The sequence below is a fragment of the Dipodomys merriami genome, unplaced genomic scaffold, assembly GCF_024711535.1.
Source record: "Dipodomys merriami isolate MVZ:Mamm:240054 unplaced genomic scaffold, mDipMer1.0.p SCAF_17, whole genome shotgun sequence".
NCBI classification, from domain to species: domain Eukaryota; kingdom Metazoa; phylum Chordata; class Mammalia; order Rodentia; family Heteromyidae; genus Dipodomys; species Dipodomys merriami.
Genome location: NW_027203048.1, coordinates 3,130,457 through 3,154,488, shown reverse-complemented (window position 1 = coordinate 3,154,488; position 24,032 = coordinate 3,130,457).

Below are 24,032 nucleotides of genomic sequence, written 5' to 3'. Positions count from 1 at the left end.
AGATGGTCTCTGTCCTTTCTTTAGACCATACTTATTTTCAGATTCTTTTTCTACTGAGCCCTATTATTAATACTCTTTTTTTTGGCTAGCTGGCACCTTGAATCAATGTGTTCTGAGCAGATTTGTTTTTGTTCCCCCATCTTAACTGTGTCCTTTTCTTTATGATGATGCTTATCATTGCTCAGCCATCCTCAGATACATTAAGCTCTCAAACTATCCTTGTTCCTCACACATCTAGGCCAAGTGCATTTGGCATATCTTATCTATGTCACGTAGGGAATACTGATGAAGAAAGGTCTTCCATGTTCCATTTGGATTGCTGTAGCAAAATACCATAGAGTGGGTAGCTTTTCAAAAACAGAATACTTTATTTCTGATTTGGAGACTAGGAAGTCCAAGATCAAAGCATGGTTCTTTGTTTGGAGAGGGCCTACTTTCATGTTCACGGATAGTGTCTCACATTGTGGAAGGGGCACACAAACTCCCTTGGGCTTCTGTTATAAAAGGAGAAAACTAAACCTTGAGATTTTCCCTCATAACCTAAGCCATCTTCTCCCAAAGATTCTATCTCCTGATTCTATCACATTGGTGGGGGGAGGGGAGGAGTAGGATTTTAACATGATTTTTAAGAGACAAATTTTCAGAGCATAGTAGCCCTCCTGTGTATATGTTATTTGAACTCAATAGTGATATAAAAACATCAGGGGAAAGCTGTGATAGAGTCCACCAAGGTTGGGTATTTGCATGAGTACACCAATGAGTGAATCTTTAAGACATCAGGCTGAATAATAATTAGCAGATATTCTCCTCTCAATCCATGGCCTATTTTTATCAATGTACTTATTAATCAGTCCCTTCATTGTGAAGAAGGAATCCCATATTCTTTTCTGTATTTGTCTTCATGTCTTGTTCTTTGGAGTCAATATCCAAGAAAATTCAGCCCAGTCCAAGACCATGAATCTTGAGAGGTGGCCGATCAATAGCTTCTTGAAAGATGTAGTAGGAAGCAAAAGTAGATGAAGTTAGTCCCAGCAGAAGGAACAGAACAATAAAAGCAATGGTATGGACAACTAAGTATCAAATGTTGTGAAGGTCTTTTTTTTTTTTGGTGAGGAGACTCACTAGCAGACTTAAGTCACTCATTCATCCCTTTTGTTTGTATTGTATTTATGACTAAGTCTCTGCACACTTTAGACTCAAGTTCAAGATCCTCCTGCCTCTACTTACTGAGTAGTAGGAAGCATAGGTATGTCCCACCACTTTCCATTCCCACATGATACAAGGGCATAATCACACATTGAGTCAATGATGGAGCTGGAATTCTATGTCCATAGCTTCTGAACACCCAGACCCTTCTGCCTCTTTGAGATCTAATGGTTGTGACCTCTCTGAAGACAAGCACTATCCTCATCCATCCCAAGAAAGTCAGGGATATGGAGGAAAAAAATATAACCTCTGTCTTAGGCTGGATTCTTAGAGTCGTAATAATTCCATATCCAGCTGACAGCATCAAAATGGCAAGTGCTGTGGCTCTAACCTGGATGGCTCATCAGATGAGTTCAGACTGTGTGTTCAACTTTTAAGAGACATTCATCTAGTGGAAAGAGAGAATATATGGAAAATGACCTCACTAGCTAGCTAAGGCCTGGAGTTGAAATGCTTGGCTCAAATTTTGGCTTCACCCCACCCTTTCCTTCTTTCTGGCAGCTCCTGGGGCCTGTGGCCTGGGACCAAGGCTGCTGTACAGAGTGGCCTTCTGTGCACAGGGTGGTAGCTATTGGCAGCTTTGGAGTCCACTCTGCTCCATGGAGGAGGAACTCACCAATTTCAGTAGCAATCTGCAAGATCATCCAAAGAGGTGAAGGTAGAGACATTTATGATGTGTGACCATGTTTCCATGTTATGAAAATAGCTAGAAGAAAACGGTGTGACTCATTGAAAATTTTCACTGCGAGAACCAAGTAATCACTGGGGTGTGGCACTCCAACATTAGTACAGTATTGTGTTATTTATTTATTGTGCAGAAAACTCATAAATCTTCTCTCCCAGTTTTGTGAGGCCAGCAAGTATCCTTTTATTTGATGCATATGAAAAAATTGAAACTCAGAAAGTAAATAACAGGCAGAGCAAAGCTTCCCAGCTAGGATCTTGATTTAGTACTTGATTTAGATCTTGATTTTGATTTAGTACTTTTTACTCTGTGCAGTGCTACTTTTCCTGGTCCTCTGAATCCAAGACCAATGCTCTGTCTTCTAATCTAGCCTAGGCTCTTGAAATCAATGATGAGCATGAACCATGTCCTACTTCTATGTACTAGTTTTACATTTTTTGTTGTTAATAGATGGCTTCTTTCTGGTTGGTCAAGAACCATTGAATATTAATGATTATTAAATAGCTCAATGACTATTTTAATAAATATCCAATCTTTTCTTTTTGCTACTTTGCTTAAAACATTTACTGTAGTTTATAGCTATATCATAAACTAGTAATGTAGCTTCTATTAGAAGTAGAACAAGAAGCCAAAAGAAATACAAGATCATAAAAACAAATTTGGACAAGAAAGAAACAAACATAAAAGTATAAGACTTGAGTAAGTGATATTTATTAGATTCTACATCTACTAGGAACCAAAGACAGAAGGAAAACTAAGTGCCTATGTAATAATATACTGTGTGTTCAAGGAAAAAACCAAAAATAAAAGCATTATAGATACAAAATCATCTTACTAAGTAGCCTGAAAAAAATAATTTTCCCAATGCCATCCCAGCAAAATCTCTAAAATAGTCAAGATGTAATGCGTTTAAATGGTCATCTTCATAGGTTGCTTGAACCAAGAGTACAATGTCCAGCACCTGCCTATCTGTTGTATGTGCCTTGAGTTATAAGGTGACCTACAGATACTCACTTTGTCTTCCTAGTTAGATAAGACATGTGGTGCTTGATTCAACTCTTCCCTGGAAAATTACCAAAAATAACAACTTTAAAACACTCTAGAAAGATGAAAGAATTCAAAGGAGGAGGTTACAATGCTTGATAAGAAATGTACTAATTATCTTGTCCATGTAATTGTAACCCCTCTGTACAGTATTTTCACAATAAAAAATATTAGAACACACAAAAAAAGAAAGATGAAAGAATTGAACAATAATTGAGGGACTGGAAAACACCATCCTTTTCAAAGCACATTTCTTGCCTGATTCACCTCCTCTTACTATACCAAGAGACATGGAAAGCTGAATGTTTTCCATTATCCTCTGATTTAACAGGTGGAAAGCCCTGTAGACATTCCTGGAATTCTTAACTTTAGACAGAAAGCAGCTAATGTAATGATTTTGCCTATTCATTTTCTCACCTATGCATACATTCATTTATCAGCAATGCATAGAAGATCATAATGTTCTTGGTTCTGAAACCATAGTGATAGAGAAAGCACAGTGCTTGCTACCCTGGAAGCATTTATAGATCAAAGGATAAGACAGAGTTGCACTCAGATAATTCAGGGTAAGATGATAAGCATTAATCTGCACTGTGGTAGAGAGGGAGGAAAGAATCATCATCACCTCTCGGAGAGCTAGGGACAGACACCTACAGGAGCCGATGCCCAATTACAGTCTCAACACAAAGAAGTTGAGAAAAGGAGTTTCTGGATAGAAAACCATATTAACTATGTAATGTTAGATCAAAACAGAATACTTATTTGTACAAGAAAGAGAGAGGGTTTGGGAAGGCTGTTATTCGATAAGACTTTCATGGTAACATTCAAAGTTGAACTACGTCACTCACAAACTACTTAAGAATTGATGTGTTTAGGTACTACATTTTAAATGTAAACAGTGGGGCAGACCTGTGACTTAGGTTCTTAGAGAAAAGGGTAAAAACTGAATAAGTGTGATGTACTAGGTACACACACACAGGAATAGCTATGGTCATGCTTCATAGACTTGAGCTAGTGACTGCCTACTTCCTGTCAAATGTAAAACATTTGCAGAGAAAATCTTCAAGCAACAGCAGATGATGTTATGTCTTCCATGATGCACTTCTCTCCTTGGTAAGGCGTGCTGGGCTTTAGCTTCATGTTTGTGCATAAACCTCACTCTTGTATGATTTATGTCGCTCACATGGTGGAGAAATAATGTGCTGCCTTTACTTCAGTTGCATAAGCACGAATCCCAAAGCCATGGATTTTCAAAAATCATACCAGGAGTCGTTAATTTTTTTTCATGCGAGAAGAATACATTAGAAGTGTCTTTGGATTGTATCAAGAGCTAGGTGAAAGCTTCATGTTATGATTCTCTGAGCTGCCCTTAAAGTAGAGAAAAAGATAGTCTTACAGATATTAGCAAGTAGATGTATTCTTGAGGTTATGTTTAAAAAAGTAAATCCATGGGACTGGGAAGGTGGCTCAGTGGTAGAGTGCTTGCCTTGCATGCATGAGGCCCTGGGTTCGATTCCTCAGTACCACATAAGCAGAAAAAGCCAGAATTGGCATTGTGGCTCAAGTGGTAGAGCTAACCTTGAACTGAAGCGTTGAGGGACAGTGCCCAGGCCCAGAGTTCAGGCCCCATGACCAACAAAAAAGAAAGCAAATCCATATTGGAACTGAATAACTTCTGAAAATTTTCAATGCCATCAATAGCCTAAGGGATACCTAAACCTATATCTATATCTATATCTATGTTTATCTATCTATCCATCTATGACTACTAGAAAACCTGCTCTACAAATTCATAAAATTGAGAATTTAAGTTTAAATAAACAAATGGATGAATGAATGGATCCTGAGTATGTTCTAATGCAAATAACACAAATAATCTATATATACAAATTTAATTTTCCTTAAATTTTTGGGATACAGTTTTTTCATTTTCCTTAGAAAACAATTTTTTTTGCAAACAGGGAAAAAAAACTGTCAGTTTTTTTTATCTTGTCTTAGGAAGGGTGCCCACTTAGTAGTATAGACTGATGTCTCCTATTTGTATAAGATTTGATCGTCCAAGATGATTGGAAGACCTCCTATTGACTTTTAGGCAATTGCAAGAGCTTGCCAGATCCCCAAAAGGACACTGCCACAAGCTGGCACTCATTAGCCAGCTTCCTTGCTGCAAGAGTCATTTTCCCTCGTTCTATTTAAAGTAACTCTCACTCATACCATGCTAAATGATTTTACACTGCACAGAATGTGCTGAAGCATTTCACATATTGGCCAATGGCAAACCACACAGGAATAGTGTTTTACTCTTCAAGAATAGTTTGTGCCTGCCCTGGGTCTTTGTTGCTCCCTTTCGGTGCTCTTTGCCAACTCAACATTCTCCAGGAAAGTGTAAATCCTACCAGGGGAAGCGAGGTGTGGAATATGTGCCTGAGCTGATGACATCACCTTTGGGTTAGGACTATAAATTGTGCAGGTTTGTACATACAGACACTGGCTTCTGAGGGGCCTGATTTTAGAGCTTGAAAATTCATCATTTAAGGGAGAGAATGTATCCTCATGGCCTAGCAGAGAGTCATTCTGGGATTTTACGGGAGTATACTGGCCCAGAAGTCCAATGATAGGAGGTTTTACACCTGAAAATGCTACTGATTTGGGCTATGTGCTTGTGATTGGTTATTATAGGTCCCAATTACATAATTCTGATAAATCAGATACTGACTGCCCTGCTACCTTGAAGAAAGGCTACCTCCACTAAGTGATTTCAGGATCCCATAAGTCATTAAGTGTGTGAATGCCTGGAGTTTCATTAGTATATGAAGATAGTTTCCGTGGCTTAATACGAATTCCCTGAGAAGCGACCACTAATAAATTCCATTTTAGTCTAGTAGTTATTAAGCTGGAGTCATGATGGGCCCAAAAAGAGAGTTTGGCAAAGTCTGGAGAGGTGTTTAGTTTTCCCAGCTGTAGAAAAAGAATGGTACAAGCATATGATGGTAGAGAATGCTGCTCAGCATATGAGAGAGAGAGCGCTCCACAGCAAAGTGTTATGTTGTCCAGGTTGAAGAAACACATAAAGAAACTAGCATAAGAACAAGGAAGACCCATGGCAGAAGTCACTTCTTCTAATTCACTCATTGCTCAGCGCCTTTTAAGCACACAAAATATACAATGAAGCAGAGAAGTAGCTTGAGATTGAATTTAGTGTAGCTTCAGAGTAGAGCTGAAGCTCTGCTTGCAGGTGACAAAGTCCAACAGAGTTTTCAGTAGGGAGTATAGAATGCAAGACTCAAGCAAATAGCCTGAGGTAATTCCATTAGGGTTCTAGTAAATTCCAGAGATAGAAATAGACATTTTAAACTATTTTTCCTTCCTAGCTGCATTTTCTGTTTTTGTATAAAATGCAAAATTATCAACATTATCCACTCAGTTGTCTATAAAATTCCAAACCTACCTGCGTGAGTATTTTATTTCTTTCCTTCTTAGTTTTGGGTGTCATGGGGCTCTTCAGATATGCTGAGACTATCTAAGGAGCCATAATGGGAAAGATGCTGAGAGCAGCCACTTGCCCCAAGCAAATCCTGCAATGGGGTATATTCAATGATTTCCAACAAATCTTGACATGGCCCCTATTTGTTACACTCTGAAATGATTTTAGAGAAAGCCATGGAAAGCAGAATCTGCAGCCTTGCTTGTTTTATTGGTTAGCCATATCGGCCCCATCCCCTATTGCTCTCTTGATGTTAAACCTTGTTTACCTCCCCATTCTTCCTGCAAAAATTGTCTGACAGGAAGCCATGGAGACACTCACCTAGGTCTTATTGTACCAGACCATGCCATAGCTCATTGGGCTTGCTAGGTTGGCCCATAAAATATTGACCATACTTTCTTTGGTGTTTTCTTTGCTCAAACGTCAGCTACATGACATCACATTGTAACCATGGAGGCAATTTTTGTTTGTGTCACTGCCTAGTGTTAATAAAGTGTTAATGCTGTTTGGCATGAAGAAGGCTGGTTAGTGTGGCCAAACTTCAAGAGGGTACAGGGGCCAAATGGCAGACTGCCAATTAAGCAGCACGGTGGAAAATTCTTGCCTTTCTTTGGCTCGGATGAGTTGGTTGTGGAAAAGAATTCAAGTTGAAGAGGCAATAAGTTCACATTTTAGTGTTTTGGGGAAGTGTGAGAAGTTAGACTAGCATTACTGTCCATTGATAACCACTGGTCACTATATACAGACTCATACACCTGTATGTAGAGGATGGACTCGAAGAAACTCATTCACATGGGGAGCTCCTAGCTTTGCAAACATGCCTAAGAGGAGAAGCAACTTACACCCAAGGTCAATGTTCAATCTCTTGCTCCCAGGGCCCCATCAAGACCATCAGTCATCAAGATTGCATTACAAAATATTGTTAATGAAGCTGGGTGGCTCATGTCTGTAATCCTAGCTACTCAGGAGGCTGAGATCTGAGGATTGTGGTTCAAAGCCAGCCTGGGCAGGAAAGTCCATGAGATTCTTATCTCCAATTAACCACCAGAAAACTGGAAGTGGCACTGTGGCTCAAGTGGTAGAGTGCTCTCCTTGAGCTGAAGAGCTCAAGGCTCAGGCCCAGAGTTCAAGGCCCATGACCCACCAAAAAAATATTGTTATTGATAGTAACAGTATAATCATCCAACTCACATATATTCAGCCATTACTTTAAGTGCTATAGAACAGATGTACATTCTGGGCTGGGATGTATCTCAGGGTCAAAGCACTTGCCTAGCAAGTGCAACGTCCTGGGTGCAATCCTCAGTACCAAAAAAGAAAAGACAAAAAAAAAACCCCAAACAAACAAAAAAAGAAAAGATGCACATTCCTTCCCTCATGTGACTTTTAAAACACTCTTCACTCCTCATCTGTTTATTACCTCTAACAATAAGGCAATCGTAATTGTGTGCCAAGAGCTGGATTTGTGAGGTAGATTCAGAATTGAGATTAAGGAACTTGATCAAGATCACCTATTTCTGTTAGCCATAAGTAGATAGGCATGCATAGGAAAAAGGAAAGACAATTTTAAAACCTCAGAGCACTCACACAACAATGAAGACAATGGCCCTATGTCCTCCTTGTGGAACACACTATCTATAGAAGGATGAAGGATGAAGAGGATCAGATATGCAGGTAGATGCTTTCCCACACCTAGGTGGTCTTTGCAGTGGCCTAACCATGGGGCTTTATACAGCTACTCACTTTACCCCTTTAGGTGTGATGTCCCTATTTAGGTAGTTGAAGCTCATTCCAGTTGATAAGCATTTAATTCCCCATTTTACTCCTTGAAGTGCGTTTTGCTTTCTTAATCACTCTTGACTATGTTATTACTCTTGTGGTTCTTTTACAGCACCCCAAGAACAAGTGATACCAAAGTAACACTTCTAAGTTATATAACCTTCTGACTGGGGTCATAGACGTCCAATGAGCTCCATTATGTTTTCCACTGCTGCTTATACATGCACTCCTGCTCACAAACAAATAAAGGCCTCTGCTTTTGATGATAAGATAGTGGTAGTTCTTCCTTACAGGATAGGTGGACTCTGAGTGCTTATGGACATATCTGGATTATGTCCATGACTAGAAAGTTCCTTATTTATTAGCCTCCTGACAGTTCTTTGTTGTTGTTTTTGTAAATGCATTTTTTTCTTCAGAGCTACTATCTGTGATTCACAACACTTTAAGGATTGTGTAGGAATTGAAATAGGTGAATTCATTGTATTTTATAGGTGGTCAAATGGTGCCACAAAGACATAAAATTATTTGTTTAGCTCCACATTGAGCATTCCATGACTCCACAGGGGTGGATGGGATACACTTTTCACATGTAAATTTTGCAAAAGGGAAACTTTCCCCCCTCCCTCCCTCCCTCCCTCCCTCCCTTCCTCCGTCCCTCCCTTCCTCCCTTCCTCCCTCCCTTCTTTCCTTCTTTCCTTCCTTCCTTCCTTCCTTCCTTCCTTCCTTCCTTCCTTCCTTCCTTCCTTCCTTCCTTCCATCCTTCCATCCTTCCTTCTTTCCTTCTTTCCCTCCATACTTTTCCCTCCTTTCCTGTCTCTTCTCCTCCTTTCCTCCTTTGCTTCCATTTAAGACTATTGTTCTACACATGGATTTATTTTTAAGGCTCTGCTCTGTTCCTGGAGTCAATAACCTCTTCCATATTCAAGTGCATGCTGGTTTGGAACTGATCAATCAATGCCTATATTCTAATTCTAACATAATAATATTAAGATTATTCCCCACATATAATGATCTCTTCTCCCTATTACTAACTTGATACACACACAATATGTTACAGCATTTCATTCTCATTGGAAGTTATGAGAAAAATAATGTTCTGATTTAAGAGGCTCAAAACTGGATATTTTTCTAAAGTCCTAACTGGATAAGAACTCAAGGCTGAAACATCTCCTATATCCCTTTTCTTTCTACTGCACCAGTTTGAATTGTGTACTATGTTGATAAATAAAAGCTATGCTATGCTCCTTCCTGTGTTTCTCTAACAGTAAAACACAGAAGTTTTGGTATGCTTCCATGTCAGCTTTGTAATTGATCACATAATGAATTGATAACAAGAACCACCAGACATGTTGGTTCAGTTCACGATTAATCTCTTGGCTGTAATGCTACTAAGCTTCAACAGTGCCACAGCACCCAGACACCAGCACAAAGGTGTATGATAAGCAGATTGGCTCCCTGGAGCCAGGTCACTGTAGGTCCTAGGCCATAGCTCTCCCTTGCCTTCTGTGTGACTTTCCCAAAATACTTTCCTTTCTCTACCTCTGTTTCCTAGTTGCTTGGAGGCATTTCCAGCATTTTTTTCTCAACCTCATTAAGAAATGTATAGATTTATTTCTCTACACCAGCATTTAAGTCCTTCTACCATGATCTGTAGGAACATTTTCCTGGAAAGACTTTGCATGGATTTTCCACTGCCTGCAGCCCTCCCTAGCACTTGGGGGGAAATGGCTCTTTTTAATTCCTGGTTGTATTTGCCACTTATTCTATTGAAAACAGGAATTAAGACTTTAGACAGCTGCTTACTACATAAAACATTTCAAATAAAATATTCCCATTACATTTTCTTAGAGGAAAAAGTTCACTTGACTAGATTAGCAAAGCGAATATAAATATGAAGTAATGCTAGTGGCTGGTGTCTGCACAAGGTGTTTTTAACTTTCCATTTGACTTAAACACCCGTGGGGTGAGGTGTCTGTGACACTCGGCTCTGTGGTACATTTGTGAGTAGGATGACGTTGTAATTCTCCCATAATGGTGAACATTATGTGAATGGAGATTGATGCCAATGTGGGCCAAATATATTTAGACAGGTGGAGGCATTCCCAACTGGTAATGTAAACTATTGGCTTAGGAATTCACACATATCAATGGAAACAGGAGGCTTCAACCTTTACTCTGTACTCTGTCTTTAACCTCATATGAATGTTGAATGTTATTCTCTCACAAAGTCTATTTTTAGCCTTATGAAGATCATATTAAACTATCCTAACCAAACAATTCAAAGAATAGAATCATAGGTCAGTCTTTCAAAAGATTTTGCCCGGTAAGGGGAGGCTACATTACCATGGGGACGGAAGGCAGGTCTCAACTTCCTGTATGTGGTGTCCATGTTCACAGACACATATACCTAGCAAAGGGTTATGTGAGCAATTACAAGGATAATCAAAGAGTTTAAAAGTCCCCCTATCCATCATCTGTATAAGCAAACCCAGAAAGATCAAGACATCATGATTCAAGGCTTCTCTCTACCATGAACTCCCTCCCTCCCTACTTCTTTCCTTCCTTCCTTCCTTCCTTCCTTCCTTCCTTCCTTCCTTCCTTCCTTCCTTCCTTTCTCTCTGTCTCTTTCTTTCTTTCTTTCTTTCTTTCTTTCTTTCTTTCTTTCTTTCTTTCTTTCTTTGTCTCTCTCTTCTCTTTCTTTCTTCTCTCTCTCTCTTTCTTTCTTTCTTTCTTTCTTTCTTTCTTTCTTTCTTTCTTTCTTTCTTTCTTTTTCTTTCTTTTTGTCAAGGTGATGTACAGAGGGGTTACAGTTACATAAGTAAGAATTTCCCCTTCCCTCATTTCTCTCCTACTTTTCCTCCCCCGACCTCCACCCCCAAGTTGTACAGATCACTTCCAACATATTATCCTGTTGCATTGGTTTCCTCCTTGTCCTTTGTCTCACCATTCTGTTGGTCCCCTTACCTTCCCTAATTCAAATAAATGTATATACAATACCAGGGAACCAAAATCAAATACAGTGGCAACAGGGAATATACCACAGGGGGAAGAACATACAAAAGAAACAAAATATTCTTTTGGGGAAATCACTTAACTCTTTGATTATCTCAGCAGGAAAACTTATGAAATACTTGTTACCTTCACCTGAGCTTCTGAAATAAAACAATTGTATGTGGGTATGTAGCAGTGTTGAGACACTTGAAATATGATAAGATAATGTAAAATAATGATAGTTAAGCACATCACCAGAGTTCTGAAGAGCATCTCCAGCTCAGGCCAGATGTTACATAACTTCTCTCTGGTCATCAGCCCTATCTAACTCTCCCAGCAGATGTAGTATCATAAACTTCTACTTTCATTTTTGTCACAATTTGACCCCCAATTTTTGCTTCAACCATATTTGGCAAGCTTAACATGTTTAAAGAGCAAATTCCTCTCATCATTTTTTCTCATGATTTTTATGGGCACATAAGTTTAAATAGTAAAGAACAAAATACAATAAAAACTCAGGTGGAAGCTCAAATGCTTTCCTGTGTATAAAATTGCCAGGCCCTTAGAGCTCCCTTTCCCATGTTAGGACTGACCTGGCATATTCTTGGCTAGATTTGCCTTCGCCCTGTATGGTATGCCTTTATTCCTGCTGATTCCTCTGACTTTTGTTTTCCAAGCAACCTGTGTAGACACTATCTCTAGAACTTCTGGGGTGCACCAGACATGTTTATATTTAACATCATGGAGATGATCATTTTTGCTTTCTCTGGCTCTGCCATTCATACCAGATGACTAACTTGGTGGAGTTGTCAAGCCCAGCTCAGGTGCATCACACCTTTATGGGAATTCAGTGAGGAGAGATTTTATAATTTAGAGAATAAAAATGGAGATGGACTTTTGATACAAATTATACCAATGATTGAAGGTAATTTGGCCAATATGGCCCATGTGTCTGAGAAAAGAATCTAAATATGATACATCAAAATAGAATATGACTAAATTATGAAGCACTCATTTGATCTCCATTTCACTTTGTTTTAAGTTTATGCCTAGTTATTTCAGTGTGTCTAGGAGGGGGAAACTGTAGAATGGAGACCAGAAAGTTTTAGACACATACCTAAAAGAGCTTTCAAAAATAAGAATGATATAGAATTTTATGGGTTAAATGAATGGCATTGGTCACTTTAATATGAGATATATTCCATCAGAACTTTATGACCATGTATTGAAGATGCAGATCAAATCTTCACTGAGACTATTTGTGTGGAGATTACATCAATCATTTTTAGAAGGTGATTTGCACAGTAGATAATAAATAAGATAATAAATAGAAGACTAGAAGGCCAGAGAAGTCCCTCAGGAAAATTCCTTTCCTCTTCTCTTACATACACACATGCGCGCGCACGCACACACACACACACACACACACACACACACACACACACACACATGCTTAGGAGCATCTGTATGTTAAGGAGGTACCTGCCTTGGATATTATTGGGTAATGCAGATACTTAAGAGAATTTGGTTCATTGGTAAGGAGCTAAACTTGCTTGTAAGACATGCAATAACCCATAGAGGTGAGAAGATATCTGTACTAGGGGAGAAAGGTCGGGAAAAAAAATAGGAGAAAGTATCCAGGAGACAAGCTTTACCTTTGGCCTCCTTCAAACACTGGGCTATGGGCCCCAAAATTCTGGACCCAGCCCATAAAGAAAGCCTTTAAAATTTTTTGCACAAAAGTTTCTTAAGTAAGCTCATAAATGTGACACCAAGCAAATGCTTGGCACAACTTCAGCTCAGTCATAAAAAGAGTTGTTGGGACCGTCCAGAAGCATTACCTGGGCTGGAAGAATGTGAGGTGCAGAACTTCCCTTCTCCTAATTAGGAATCAGGTGAGTGACAGAGATTTCAAGTGTTATTTAATTTGGTCTTTGACCAGTTATTTCTGGTCTCTGGACTCTCATCAAGAAGGGAAACCACTTTAAAATGAGGCAAAACCAAAGAAAACATGTGAACTTTTTTATTGTATAAAAGTATTTTTTTAAATGAATGTATCAAGCCTGTGTGACCACATCACTGTTGCTGGGCACATGGTAAATGCTCAGTCATAGTTGGTTTTGGAATTGTGTGTGTATTCTGCTGTTAATCATTTTTTAAATCAAAACACTAGAATTTTCTATACAGTCCCCCACTGGAAATACTATCCGATGAAGTTGATTTGAAAGATCCATCAGCTAGAAAACAACTATAACAACCTGTACATTATTTAATTTCTTAGGGCTTAGAAAACAACTATAACGACCTGTACATTATTTAATTTCTTAGGGCTTCCATGACAAACTATCATAAATGGAGTGGAAGTCTGAGACCACGGCACTTCTGGGCGATACCATGTTTTCCATGCATCTCACTAGTGCCTGGGGACTTGTTGGGCATCTGTGTGCTTCCTTGGGTGATATAGCCTCATCCTGACCCTGATTTCATCTTCATATGGTTTCCTTGAGGTGTGTGTTTGTGTCCAAACTTCTCCTTTTTACAGGGAAGCCACCATATTGAGTTGGGAACTTCTCTAAGGAATTCATTTTAACTTGATTGCTGCCATAAAAAAACCACCTTCTTGGGGCTGGGAAGGTGGCTCAGTGGTAGAGTGCTTGCCTTGCATGCATGAGGCCCTGGGTTTGATTCCTCAGCACCATATAAGCAGAAAAAGCTGGAAGTGGCGCTGTGACTCAAGTGGTAGAGTGCTAGCCTTGAGCTGAAGAGCTGAGGAACAGTGCCCAGGCCCCACGACTGACAACAAACAACAACCAAAAAAACCCCCACATATTCTGAAGTGTTATGAGTAAACAATTCAATCTGTGAACTTGAAGAGGGACATCAATAATAGATACAACTTGATTTCCAGAACTAATAAGGAATAGAGTTATTATAAATTCAAATTTTAAAACCCAATGAATAAAATCCTAGTGAAGACAGTGGTATCACTTCAGAAGCCCCACTTTCACATCGTTCTGCATTCTAGCATACCTCCTTATAAGGCCTATTTGAGAACTTTGTTTTATAGGTAGAGGCCAAGACAAACTTAGGACCGCTTCTTCCTTAATGATAATAAAGGCCACGTAAGTCATTTTTTCACTTGGGCTGCCAAAAATTTCACTGCCAAATATACTGTTCAATGCTAGTACCCTCATCCTTCCCATTTCACGTCTGTCTCTCTGCTTTCCCTAGCTGATCTTTTAATGCCTGTGCCTAGCTGTCATATGGTCTTTCAGGATGTGGGCACCTTATAATGAGGTGAGAAGACTGTAGCTTCCTTTGCCCATGACCTTCTCCATGACCTTCCCAATAGGATTTGTCATGAGATTGTTGTAGATTCTATATTTCATTTGACCTCCAAGCCTTTCTTTATCTCCCTGTTGGAGCATTTGAAGCCAGTGGTAAATGCCTTTTACTACACAGATCTGTCATTCTCTTTTTTCAAAAGAAAATTTAGACAATAATCTGATTCAGCTGCAGAAAATAACAAAGCATAGTCTTTGTTTACCAAAAGATAAAGAAGGTGCAGAAAGTCTTGCTTGTTTTCCAACAGTCTTTGGGGAAGTGTGCTACCATTTCTCTTAATAGGAGGAATAGAAAATAGGAAGAAATATATGTATACACACATGCATATTCCCACACAAACATACACAACATCATCACTATTACCACCACCACCTTCAAAGTACTAATTTATTCTTCAGTGATCATTTTCCATCTTTGTATCATATTAAGATTTGAGGGAGTTTGTAGATATATTTGAATTTATAGACATATTTGTGAATACTTGCTTAAGGCATCTGAAGCCGGAATTTGCCTCAAGAATTTTACTTGAGGTTTGGCATTCTTTGAGCAATAACAGAGCATTGTGAGCTTTAGTCACAGTTGCTTTAGTCTTACAGAAAACAATAAAATAAGGAGACCATAAATTGAGATTTGTCAGTCTGCTTGTTTTGCTTGCATTGGGAACTAACTCATCCACTGGACTTTTGAAATATAAATCTTTGCTTACGTGTTGCCTAGGCTCTTTTCACTTTATTCATTAACAATTTTAAGCCATTTATGTTTCAACTCCATAAAGTCTGCTACGGTTGCTAAATGACTTACTTTCATAGTACCAGAATTCTTAAAGTTCTCCTGTAACGTCTATCTAATATTAACAGAAATCTTCCCTTCCTCCTGGAAATTACCCTACATGTTGCTATGATTTTCTTATTTGGTCATGCTTTTCTTTAGCTTTCAGAAAAGCACCTATCAGACAAGACAGCCTGTGTAATTGTAAGGGCAAGGAATGAAGCATAGCAGTGTCACATCCTGTTTTCCAGCAATGAGCAGGCCAGCCAATCTAGCTCTGCTGCTGGACCTCCAAGGGCAGCTTTAATACAGCCACCGTCATCTCAATAGGGTCATCACAGAGTCAGTAGGACCAGTGTGGCCTTCTCTCATTCAAGGAGAACTGACAATCTTAATGCATCTTTCAATCCTTCAGACAGAATGGTAGGAGAAAGCACAATTTAGAAACCGCTCAATTTGAAAAACACTCAAGTGGCTCTCATTTTAATTTCTTGTCTTGATTTTGATGAGTTACAGGTAGTCCCAGACAGCTGTGATTAAAGGCATTTTGTACCATGCCAAACCTAGCTTATCTAAAATATATGTGAAAATTTCATATCAAGAAATACCTTCATGGGAACAATTAAGAGAGGAGTTGCATGTGATTGTGTAAATAGGTAAAGAAAGTAATTTATTAAGATTTAAGAGAACATTAATTCTTAAGAACAAAGAAAATATGGGAATGAAAGGTGAAGATGAAATTAGCTATTGATATAGTCAGATGTAGCACAACAGCATATCAAATATTGAATGTCATCTATGTTCACCACACAAAATATAGCTTTAGAGAGAATGGCAATGTTAACTACACCATGACATGAAATGACCTACATGGATATTGAAGAAAAATGAACACATATACCTTAGCGATTACAGAAGGTTAGGAAACCTAGGAGACTACAGAAGAGAATCTATCAGTATTAACAACTGAAAGATAGCTTTTTTATATTTTTTAATTTTAAAATACTGTACAGAGGGGTTAGAGTTACATGAGTAGTAAGGTAATGAGTACATTTCCTATTGGGCATTGTTACCTCCTCCTTTGTTTTCCCCCTACCATCCCTTCCCTCCCCACCTTCCCAACTCCAATGCGCCCCTGCCCTGCCAAGTTATAAAGTTCATTTTCAACATAGTGTTTTATACATCTTATTGTTACAATTGTTAAACCTGTATCCTTATTTCATCATTTTGTTATTTCCCTTCCCCTCCCCAAATTAGAAAAATGTATATACAAGATGCAGGGCACCGACATCAAATACAGTGAAAACAGGGGTTATACCATGGGGGAGGAACATACAAGAGAAACAAAAAAATTACATAGTACATTTTAAATATGTTAAAAACAATAGCAAGAAAGAAAACACCATTTTACAAACAGAGTAACAAATGGTCACAAATTTGGAGGCTTGGGGTAACACACATACATCTTACTGTTTTTGAAGATTTAAGAGTACTCAGATGGTTTAGATACCTCTTTGGTTTTAAGTATCATAAGACTGCATTCAAGCTGTTGGCCAAGCTGACTTCATATTGATGATGGAAGAATCTGCTTCCAAGACTGCTCAGGTAGCTGCCAGAATGGATTTCTTGTAGCTGCTGACTTCCTGCAGCTTGCTGCTTCAAAACCAGCCAAGATGGGGAAGTAGAACTCAGACTCTAGAATAAATGACTACTGAGATATAGTGTTACAGAATATAATATATTCATGAATATGAAATCCTTCAGCCTCTGTCATATTTTATTGGAAAGAAGCAAGTGCTAATTTCTGACTACACTCTGGGGAAAGAATTGCACAAATATTAGGAGGTAGAAATCACATAAGATATCTTAAAGTCAATGGTCAGATATGCATGAGAAAGCCAAAGAGAAATCTAAACAGAACATAGATTAAAGTGATACTCATCAACACTGCTATTTAAAGAAATATGAATTTAAACAGCAACAAGATAATATTTTAGCCATTTAATTAAAATTAAATTTATAATAGTCAATTGTAAGTTCTACATGAAAGTGACACTTCCATAGTGGCCGCTTAGAAAGTGAACTGGTTATTAGCTAATGATTACAAAGAAACAAATGCACTTGTGTTCAGGTCCTGGGGCTTGAACTCCTTATTTTCATTTTTCCTATCTTATTGAATTTGGCTACATTTTTAAGATGAAGCAAAGATAAATTGAAAGATAAGTGTGAATTCATTTATTATCTGAACAGAGGACTAAATTTTGTGTTAAACAATCTCTCTGATAAATTTTCTTTTGTTTCTTATTTTGGGGGCAGAGCTCCTATAAAGGAGTCAGCCCTGAGTGGAGGAATAAACTCTTCCAAGCATTGGGCTGGCTTGGCAGTAGCTGAGGGCTTGGAGGGAATAGAATCATAAAAGATAAAACTCTTCAAGAATAAACCAAAATCTCAAGCGATTCAGGAAAACCCGAATGGCTTTTCCAAACCTACTGGGGAAGAGGAACTTCTACCCCATCCTGGGCATGCCATTCATCTCAGTCTACAGGAGACATAACTATTTCTCCAGAGGTTGAGAGGACATCAGGGTCTTTTCTCAGGATATGCACTGTGATGGAGAAAAAACATTATTTTGGAGCAAACCTTGGCATGTGCATTTAGAAGAGCTTCTCTGGCATGGGAAATAATATTTTCTTGTCAAGATGTGAAATACTTTTCTAAAAAAAGCAGTCAAGCCCAGAATTAATTGTTATTGTTTACTTGTATGTTTGGGGTAATTTAAATTTTTCCTTGATTGGTTTTTATTTATGTTTTCCATTCTAAGTTGAATTTATTTGTTAATCAACAGTATTTTTAGTCCATGTCATCAAGATGTCATCATCTTAATTTAAAAAATGCATAAAATATTTTTATAACAATATTTCATTTTCCATTGTAGTTGCAATCTTTTCATGTTTGTCTAGTTTTCAAAAAGTTAATCCATTTTATTGGTTATTTTCAAAAAGCAGTATATTGAATTATTAATTATATGCTTAATTTATATATATGGTTAATTATTATTTTCTTCATCTATTCCTAGTAAAACAATTTTCTGTTATTTCTAAAATACTGAAATTTGTCTATTTTGTGTAAGTTATGCACACACACACATATATACATATATATATGTAACCATGTTGCACAGTATAATCCACTCCATTCCTCCACCCATGACTCATTGCTTTCTTGAAATCTTGGGAAAATAAAAGCCAAATCAACAACAAAATTCTTTATCATTAACAATACTTAACGAAATGTGATAAAACCAGCAGGAAAAAAGAACAAGCAAAAAGTAAATAGATGACCTTGAAAAATCCCATGTCTGGATATCATTTGATAAAAAATTCTCTTGAATTAAAGGAAATCATAAAGGAAATGATTCTCTGAAAGAAAGCATATATTTTAAAATTACATCCTTTTTTGTTTCATCTTACTTTTTCTGTTTCTCATCTCCTCAACTTCTTCAGAGAGCTTTCTATTATTTTTCTGGGGACTTAAAAATGATGGATAATGATTATTTTATTTTACTTTTTTATTTGCCCTACGCAATAGTTGTATTTTCCTTATACAAGGTTATATCAGCCAGGCACTAGTAGCTCACACCTATAATCCTAGCTACTCAGGAGGCTGAGATCTGAGGATCACTGTTTGAAGATAGCCAGAGCAGAAAAGTCCTTGTGTGACTCTGATCTCCAATTAACCACTCAAAAACCAGATGTGGAGCTGTGGCTCAAAGTGGTAGAGTGCTAGCCATGAGCGGAAGAGCTCAGTAACAGCGCCCAGGCCCTGAGTTCAAGCCCCATGATTGGCAAAAAAATAAAAAGGTTATATCTGAGTAAAAACTTTTAAATATATTTTTCTATTGACCTAAATGATTATCTTGTTTTATGTATTTTTCAAATAAAGTGTTGTTTTTTTTAACTAGGGAGATTATGTACAATAATACTCCTGAAAAGAGTTAGACTTCCAGAAGACTGGCTCTGAGTATCAAGGAACCATCAAGAACAGAGGCCATGGCCTTGGCTATGGTGTTTCTATATATACTATAGCAATTGAAGAGTTGATATGAAGATATTTGTGTAAAAGGCAAGAACGTTTGTTTTTTCTTTTTTAATAAAATTTAATTCTATTGTCAAGGTGATATACAGAGGGGTTATATTTACATACAAAAGGTAGTTAGTACATTTCTTGTCAAACTTGTTACCCCCTCCCTCACTTTTCTCCCATTTTCCCTCCCCATCCCTCCCAAATTGTACAGTTAATTTCCAATACACTGTCTTTTGAATATCACTGTTGCATTGGTTTGCCCTTTGTCCTTTGTCTCACCATTTTGTTCCCTTTCCCTTCTGTGATTCAGATAAACCTATATACAATACCCAGGGTACCAAAATCAAATACAGTGACAACAGGGATAAGCCATAGAGAAAAAACACAAAAGAAAAATGAAATCACACAGTACATTAAAAACAACAACAAAGTAAAACTTCTTGTTTCCCTATTTTGGAGTTCATCTCGCTTAGCATCATCTTATATGGTTATATATGTACATAGCTTTTGAGCTATTCTGCTCATCTGCTAGGACTATCCTAGCAGATATACTAATATACTAATTATTCCAAATGAGGGAAACCATGGGATCTATGTTTCTTTGGATATTGCTTAATTCACTTAATATGATTTTTTCCCAAGTCTTTCCATTTCCTTATGAATGGGGTAATATTTTCTTTCTGATGGAGGCATAGATTTCCATTGTGTATATATACCACATTTTCTTGATCCATTCATCTACTGAGGGCATCTGGGTTAGTTCCATATCTTAGCTATGGTAAATAATGCTGCAATGAACGTGCTGGTCACTTCAGTATAGCATTGTTTGTGGTCATTTGAGTAAATGCTCAGAAGTGGGATTGCTGAGTCATAGGGGAGCTCTATATTTAGTCTTCTGAGGAACATCCTCGCTGCTTTCCACAGTGGTTGAACAAGTTTACACTCCCACCAACAATGCAGTAAGGTTCCCTTTTGGCCACATCCCCTCTAACATCTGTTGTTATTAGATTTCTTGATTATAGCCATTCTAACTGGGGTGAGGTAGAATCCCAATGTTGTTTTGATTTGCATTTCTTTTATGGCCAGAGATGTTGAACATTTATTTCTTCATGTGTTTATTGGCCATTCTCATTTCCTCTCAGAGAAGTCTCTCTTTAAGTCTTTAGCCCACTTATTAATGGGGCAGTTGTTTCTTAGAGGATTTGTTTTTGGGGAATTTAATTTTTTGAGTTCTAAATATATTTTAGATATGAGGCCCTTGTCTGTTGTATGGCTAGCAGAGATCTTCTCCCAATCAGTGGGCTTTCTATTTATCTTTCTATTTATTTATGTCCTTTGCCATGCAGAAGCTCTACAGTTTAATGCAATTCCGTTAGAAAGACAGCACTTTCTATGTGGCTCACTTTCGTGCTGTCCAGAGGTGTAAATTCTGGCTGACACCTGGCTGAAATGTGTGACCATCCAGCATCTTACCTGCTTTTACATACTTTGGAACAATGTAGTACCAAGCCTGGGCTGCCAAGACGGAGAAGTAAGTGCTAAGCAGTGTTAACCCAGAGAAAGAAAGAAATAAGCAAACCCCTCGTCAACATCCACAGGCTAATCTGTGAGACATCTTCATATATGTTAACTCAGCCAGTGTGAGTATCCTCCCAGACAGGCATTCTTGCTTTTCATTTTATTTTCATTTTTTTACCAAGTAAGAGAACAGGGAATCTTGGCATAATAGATGGGTATCTAGAGGGGAATTACAGTGATCAGATACATCAATATTTGAGAGGTCTCAGAAAAGTCACCAATTCTTGGTCATGACTCTGGACTAGGTTCCTACCACGGTAAAGTCCCTTCTAGCTCTGACACCAAAGATACTTGTCTATTTCACAGCTTCATAGTATATTCCAAACACAGGCCTGAGACAATGCTGGCAGACATTATGTTTTCCTTTGCATTTATGTTATTGTGGTTTACAAAATACTCATTCTTTACATATGTCAACTGTTCTCTTCAGAGTAGACCAGAGCCCAATACCCCACCAGAAGCTGGCTCAAAAAATGCTCCAGAGGCTACTGACGGCTGGCATAGAAACCTATCCTCTAAACTATGCCAAAGTAAAATGCCAGTTCCCTCAGCAGGAGAGCAAAGTCTTCACGAGGGTGGGACACAGGCATTCCGTGCTACTCATTCTCTAAGGCCAAAGGTAACTATTAGCATGCCAGTTGTGGTGCCAGGCATGGGCACTGGAATTACTACTCATTACTATTATGAATGCAACTTTCAAATGCATTACCCAATAGATCAAGGCAGCCAAAATAATCACAGTGTTCACTGTGTGGTTGAGGTTACAGGGGGATCTTCTGTGGGCAGGGACAGCTTCTCCTTTCTTAGAGACACTTGTTCAGCCAGGAGGTCTCCTGTCAGCACCCTGCATCATTTCTAACATTCCCATCAGACAGGTCTTGTTTACCAACTGTGTGAGGTTTCAAAAGTAGCAATCTTAGTTATAAAAGCAACCATCTGAGTTTCCATCAGTGTTCCAAGGATGGGAAACTCGTTGGTGAAGCTTATCTATTTATTTACAGTTTAACATTAAATGTGGATAAGCTCTTTTGGAGAATATATTTGTATGATAGGTCCAAAGAAATATATTAACTATAAGATGAGGTTATTTATTTAATAGAAGGAAGAACAAAATGCTTACAAGTGTTTTACTAGTGCAGATGAGTTTATTCCTTATGCCTTTCTGTACACAATGATGTGGCTGACCAGAATTTCTTGCCCAACTATTCTTATGCAATGAAGTTTCTGAGTACTTGTCTCCAGATGGTCTCATAAGAACAACAAGCATTATCAGCCATTCCTTGCAGCATGCCTTGTGGTTGGAGGAAGGTTTTAAGGAACTTGGAAAATAATCACTGGGTTAACGAAAGTGGAGATGTGTGCCCGTGAAGCTTTAGAGTGACATGTCTCAGGCTGGGCTTGTCTCTGGAAAGAAGATGCTCTCCTTAAAAAATAAGCAAAGCGGGTTTGGGAAGGTGGCTCAGTGGTAGAGCGCTTGCCTTGCATGCAGGAGGCCCTGGGTTTGATTCCTCAGCACCACATAAGCAGAAAAAGCTGGAAGTGAGGGGGAAGGGGAGTGGGGGAAGACGAGGGGGGGGGCGGGAAGCAAGGTAAGTGTGTTGGCATTTAGTGTACAAAAAGAACCTAGTTTACGTACTTCACCCATGCACTTTTTGTGTTAACAAAGTTTCTTCAGAGTTTTGGTTCTTCTGCTCAAGTAGCCTTATCCATGACTTTACCATGGGTAAGTATTGGCAGTTAATAAATCAATTTCTGTTCAATTGGATTGAGGAGCTTGCAGTTTCAGTGAAGTCCTGAAACAGGGTAAAGGCATTATGTAAAATTCCATCTATATGCTACTTGACACAAAATGTATTCTGAGTCTGTGTGTGTGTGTGTGTGTGTGTGTGTGTGTGTGTGTGTGTGTGCATATGGTGTGTGTGTGAGAGAAATAGGAACGCAATTGTGTTATTTTGAAATTTTATATTTATTTATTTATTTATTTGTCAGTCATGGGACCTGAACTTGGGGCTTGGGGGCTGTCCCTGAGCTCTTTTGTTCAAGGTTAGAGCTCTATTACTTTTAGCTACAGCCCCACTTCTGGTTTTCTGGTGATTAATTGGAGATAAGAGTCTCATGGACTTTCCTGCCTGGGCTGGCTTCAAACCTCAGCTCTCAGCCTCCTGAGTAGCTAGGATTACAGGCGTGAGCCACCAGTTCCAGGCTGTTTTGAGATTTTTATATCCATTTCATTTCAAATTTATAGCTGGCAGAAAGTTGAAAATAAAACTCTCTCAAAACAACAAAGCATATCCAATCTCCATACCCTACTATAAAAGTCTGGAATTCTCATCAGACAGTCTTCAAAAATGCTACTACCTAGGTTTCAAAGTATACATCAATCCTTTGGCAAAATGCTAACCCAACCTTCAGACTGACCTCATATCTAATGAGATAGCAGCCCTACACCCCATTTTGGGGAAAATGCCTCTTCCCCGGGAAAGACAATTTTGTCTCAAGCAACCCTCACAGCCATGGGCTGTGACTATTCAATCTCATGTGTGACTCTTCCAAACCTACCAACAGACCTCACAAGCTTTCTTTTTCTTTCTTTCTTTTGCTTCATCTTATCTGCAGTCAGTCTTAGCCTTTATTTTAGAATAGATATGATTATGTAAGAAGATTGCTATGTGGGGGGAGAAGGTAACAGTTTGAGTCTTGCCATCCACACCTTGGGAAGAACCAGCTACATAGCAAGTGGCCTCCGATTGCTTGTGATGTAATTATTCATCAAATGAATAATCTTCCTGGTCCAATTGTGCCTGGCTAAGGGGTGCCATTGGTACTTATAAGAAGGAAGAGGAGAGGAGTCATAAGATGCCAGAGTCCCTGTCCCCTGCAATGTCCCCTATAGATTATCATTCTCTAAGCAAGCATTCCCTAACTTCTTAGGCTTTGGGAAGTTACTCAGATGAGTTCCAGCTTAAAAGAACTTGGACACCTCCTCCTGGGAGGCCTCTGTCAAGGCTGAGACATCGAGTGCCCCTTTCTCTAAGGCCTCAGAGGGAAGCAAACATTCTTGCACTTTTG